Below are 5,860 nucleotides of genomic sequence, written 5' to 3'. Positions count from 1 at the left end.
TCATTCATTTTGGGCCGAAGCAATCAACACGGCTTGCTACTATAGCAACCGACTCTATTGTCACCCAATGATGGAGAAGACACCATATGAGCTCTTGAATGGAAGAAAGCCCAACATTGCATACTTTCGGGTTTTTGGTTGCAAATGCTATATATTGAAGAAAGGCACTAGATTGAGTAAATTTGAGAAGAAATGTGATGAAGGATTCTTGCTTGGTTACTCAACCACTAGCAAAGCTTATAGAGTTTGGAATTTGGCTAGTGGTACTCTTGAAGAGGTGCATGATGTTGAATTTGATGAAACCAATGGCTCTCAAGAGGAAGAAGAGAATCTAGATGATGTGAGAGGCACTCAAGTGGCCGATGCAATGAAGAATATGGACATTGGTGATTTAAGGCCTAGAGAGGTGATTAATGTTGAAGATGACAAAGATCAAGTGCTTCCTACCTCTAATGTGCAAACTAGTGGTTCTCATGATCAAAATCAAGCTAGTACAAGTGGTACTCAAGTGCAAGATCAACTAGCTAGTGTTGACACTTGCTAACACCACTTGAATACTAGGTTGTCATCTCCAGCATGGCACTAGAGTGTACTATAGTATTTATACGCACACAGATAATCCGCAAGCGCACGGATACCGTTGAAGCTTTTACCCGGTTATTGGTTTTATCGTATCCACAGGAAAACGGGAGAACTAATCTACGCTCTAACTTAACCAAGATAAGTAAATAGGTGTGAATAGGAAAGATGGTAGAATCGAATAAGAACAATACTAAAGGTAAGATAACAGTGAGTGATAATATGGGAATAGAGAATAGAGCAATTCTAGTATATGGGCGATGGTAGCAGAATAGAGAGGATAACTATGGTTTCTCTACTTCAAAGGGGTATGTCTATGTCTGGGACGAACCACATGATAAGAGTACACCACAAAGGATGCTTATCCATAGGCCGATAAACCCTACCCGTCCTGCTAACGAGAGGTGGACTACAGGGGACCAACGTAACTGTCACCTACGCGGCCTACCATACGATCCAGCTAGTCAGGGGATATCCACAAGTAATCCAGGTCTAAGCACCACGCTTACACCTATACTTGAAGTACAACCGGAGGAAGAACCGACAGTCCGGCCTCTCCTCTAATCCTCCTTCGCTCTCCATCTCGCTACTATCTAGATCTACTCTAGTTTAGAGAAGAGAGGAGAGCTCTCATCTCTAAACCCTAGCTTTTGCTCTGTCTATGAATAATGAATAATGATCAAGGGGTTCCTCCTCCAGGGGCCAAGGGGTCTGGTTTTATAGTCCCCTCAAGTGAACCTGGGCCGTCGGATCAAACCGACATTGATTGAACGGTTATTCTTGATCCTTTAGGTCGGTGGAGCATAATCCGCGAGATTGAGCGTGATTGGCCGAAGAAGGTGGGCGGGCGCCCTAAGGACTTGGGCGGGCGCCCTGTCCCTGACTCCGTTCGGTCTCCGCTTCCTTCCCGTGGCTTCTGGAGTCTTCTAGATGTAAGATAATTGCGCGGCACGTTGATATCTCTATGTAATCCCGACGTGTGGGCCTTTCTTCCTTATTTCCTGATAACCCCCTGCAGAAATAGACAAACACCAAAACTCGTGGAATTCTGTCAGATAAAACCCTAAGTCTCGATGTTGATTTCATTTGGATCCTTTTCTTTGTTTATTTGATAGTTAAATTTGATACTTAAGGACCGTCAACAAACTCCCCCAAGCTTACCTCTTGCTCGTCCCTGAGCAAGGATAGACTTACTTACAATGGTGGGAGATAAAATATACATACTTACAAGACATTTATTGTATAGTCAAACCATGGATCCAAAGAAACAAATCAATAAGCCAAATCAAGATGTGCATGTGTGGCGAATGAATAGTGTATGGTGATGATGGTGATAACAATGGTGAAAGTCTAATTCTACTTTTGCTCTTTTGAGGGGATACATACCTTCCTTGCTTTTTGAAACTTTATGAGGAGAATGAGATGCTCTTCTTTTTCTTTTCTCTCGGATGGGTATCCTGTACGCCTAATTCTACTGTCGGACACTTGTCCATTTTTACCTCTCGTCTCACTCTTTTTCTTTTCTTTCGAGGTTCCGGGCACTTGCCCCTTTTTATTTCCTCGTTTATTTTTTTTCTTTTCTCTTTTTATTTTCTTCTTTTTTTTCAGAGCACTCATCTCTTAAGATAATATAGCAAGTGGTAGTAGCAAGATAACTTGAGCATTTATTTCACAAGGGAAAAACACAGATGTTTTTGGCTATTCTCTCCCGAATTAGGAGTAGAATATTTTTAGGTGATTCTGGAGATGGAAATGGATGGATATATGTGGATGGTACTTCCGGAGTAGAAGTAGCATATATATGAGTGAACGTGCAAGTGAATCTTGATTTAACCGCATGACAAGCTCCTAAGGGTCTACACAGCTTGACCACACTCAATGCTCATAAGCAGTAAATAATAAATGTGTGGCTCAAAATCTAGCAAGCATGTATATATGGCTGTGGTAGGAATTTAAACTTTCATCATACAGGAACTCATCATGCAATATTTTAAAGATTTTTCAAAGATAAAATTCTCCAGAATTCTAGCATCTCTAGGAATAGATAAACAGCAGCTCAACCTTCCCATATCATATCCGTTAACAACTTAGATTTCAGATCAAGTTTTCATCCCACAAGTTTAGATCTAGAGCAAGCTTTAAATTATAACAGTTATGTCTAAACTTGAGAGAGAACTTCAAATTTGCAAATTAGGCAGAGCAACTATTCATCATATCCATGCTAGAGTTTTATTATTAAGATTCAGATTAGCATAGCCACTTTATTTATTTATTAAACACACTAAGTAAAAGATATATATATAAGCACAAAATCTTTATTTGGTTTTTCATAGTTTATGTATTTTAATATTCTAATATAATATAAGTATAAAGATAGGTAGAAATACTTAGCGAGATAAATGGGGGTGCTCTCCCCCAAGCTGAATTTTGACGTAATTTCTCTTGATGTAGCTAGCAGGTGGCAGAGGTGTATTTGAAAGTCAGCAGCATTCTAACAGCGATTAGAATGTCCTCCGTCTACTAGTCTTTTTGATTCTTAAATTCTGTGGAGCTCAAATAGACAACAAAGCTTGTGGAACTAATTACGTGTTAGCATAAATATCTAGCCTTCATCACGTTGAGCTTCCTCAATAAATATTACTCCCTGTTTTTATATTTTTATTTTATAAAGTAGAAAATAAATATTTATTTTATTTTTATGCCACCATAGTGAAGGTACTTATGGGTTTTATGCCACTCGTATACTCACATGGGGCTTAGTATTTTTTAACATTTTTATTTTTCTTTTCAAGATAGCATGATTAACTAATAATCTATTTAAGGAAAGTAAGTAATTAAAGGGAAAAGGGAATGTAGAAAGGATAAATATGGGTAACTACCGATTTTATCTTTCGGCGAGGATTCAATGTTTTAAGTCTTCTGAATAAGACTTCTCACCGTGTTCATTCTTCAGGTGCGTCATTTGATTCAGGTGCGGACCTTGACGTCTGCACCTTTTAATACGGTGTCACCCATGTTCTTCGTTTGCCCAGCAGTTCGAAGTGCGGTGTTAGCAGTATCTTGCTCAGTGTGTTTGTGCTCGTAGTGTACCTGCTCATAGAGATAAGGCAGAGATCAAGTGCATGGGCCCTGTTGGTGGAAAACACCAACAGAACCAAAAGTGTATTTGTTCTTCTCTAACCTTAAGCATAGTGAGCAAGACAAGTTGATGGATGATAAGTTCATGAGTGACATTTGTCAGATCAGATCGCTCAACCTTATGGAAAGATAATCTATCTATGTATATGTCTTTTTCTTTATATCTCTCAATGATTGAATGTGTAACATTTTAGCTCATATGATTAGGAGTGTGGGATCATGGAGGTAGTACTAAGAACAAGGATTAAATGACTAAACATGTTGAATCAGTTGGGTTGGTTAATCTAGAGTTGTAAATCATACACGTTTGTCTCTTTTATTTATATAAACGCTAGAACCAAGGAGAAGCTTATAAAAGTGATAGTCAAGTACCTTAAGATGTAACCTTGCTCGAAGAGTGATGGTACAATATCATCTTGTGGAAGCTTTCCTTTCTTAGCGGTTGTGCGTCGTGTTTGTGGCACCCTCCATGGATCATCTCTCTATGATGAATGAGCTATGTCCTTCTTGTGCAAATTGTTAAACTTCATGTGTCACTCTCTTCGTCTCTGATGTGAGTTTATCTCAGGACTTCCCAAATCGATATTGAAAGTTTTTCTGTAGGGGTTAGTCCGACAAAATATACCAATATCTACTCAAGCAGTTTTTTTAGTTCAATAACCAAACTAGACTCCATGTCTAATCAGATTAAGGAAGGCTATTTAACCTAAGCACCATGCTTAATTTAAATGCCAATGGAAGTATGGCGAGTACTTCCAAACCAACACTTGCTAGTAAATAGACAAAGGTAGCATGACAGCGTTTATAGAGATCTACTCAAGTGGAGATGAAGTAGTGTGATTAGTATTTAACAAATTGAGCATGTCTCAAAGGTAGGGACAACCAGCATAGCAACATGGCAAAGGATGTTTTTATGTAAAGTACTCCCCCAAGCTTGAATTTTGCAAAATTCAAGTTTGGATGAATTTAATTCAATGTTGTATGATGATTTGTTGGACATACCTTGTGCTTGTCATTCATCCGATCTTCTTGCTCCAATCTTAGAAAGGTTAGTGACAAGAATACCCGAAGGAATATATTTTTTTTACAATTATCCTTATATGCTCAATACACAAGGTAATGTTGCAAATAATTAAAGGCTCATGTTATGATCTGATCAATGCTTATTTTAAGACACTAAGCTTGTCCTTGGGAAACCATCAGTTTATGTTGGCGAAGTGGTTTCCCCTCCGACGCCAACCTATATCTAGATCAACTCAACGAGATCTGCAATATTTATTATAGACATATGCATCGACAACTGCCCTTTTAAAGTTTTTATAAATAGAAAGGAAGAGGGGGTTGGAGATCTCAAGTGTGGTGATGTCGGAGAGACCAATAGATTGGGAAGATGTTGCATATGAGCATGGAGTAAACGAAGTGGCTATGAAATAAATTCCATGCTCATTAATGTTATCTTCGTCTCTAATCTGAATGTTCGGAGTTTCTCCTGGATTGGTCTCACCTATGTCCTCTTCTGTAGTTGGATGAATCTCATCTTCAAAGGGAGTCAAGAACTCACCATTTGAAATTGAGCCAAAGTCAGAACCCATTAAGGCTTCTTCCTTATCCATCCATTCTACACATTCTAGCCATTTAGAACTTGTGATCAAAATAGGGGAGGTGTTAGAATTTTCTATATGGCTTAGCTCTCCTTCTATGGCATTACTTGACATGCCATCCTTATGGTCTTCATGACTCCTATGGTTTGGTCGTCTTGGTGAATTTCTAGGATCATCATGAGACTGAAAAGAAGAGGGATAAGAGGGATCTCTAAGGTCAAGGATGGATTTAGAACTTGTGAACATGGAAGGGGAGTAGATAGAATTGTCTATATGGCTTAGCTCTCCTTCACTTGATATGTCATCCTCGACTTCTTCATGATAGGAACCAGGACATTCTCTAAGAGAAACATTATTGCAATGATTTGAATTATCCCTGCTTGAAGGTCTCTTATAGAACCAGAAGAGTAAACCATCAGCATCTAAAAGATTTAAGGTCGGAATTCCTTCCTCCCTTGGAGAATTTTGGGGTATTGATGGTTTAGGATCGATAGCTAAAGTTTGGGATTGAAGTGGTTGTGATCTGGCTATCGAAACTTCTT

The sequence above is a fragment of the Sorghum bicolor genome, chromosome 2 (genome assembly GCF_000003195.3).
Source record: "Sorghum bicolor cultivar BTx623 chromosome 2, Sorghum_bicolor_NCBIv3, whole genome shotgun sequence".
Taxonomy (NCBI): Eukaryota; Viridiplantae; Streptophyta; class Magnoliopsida; order Poales; family Poaceae; genus Sorghum; species Sorghum bicolor.
This window is presented reverse-complemented; position numbering follows the sequence as displayed.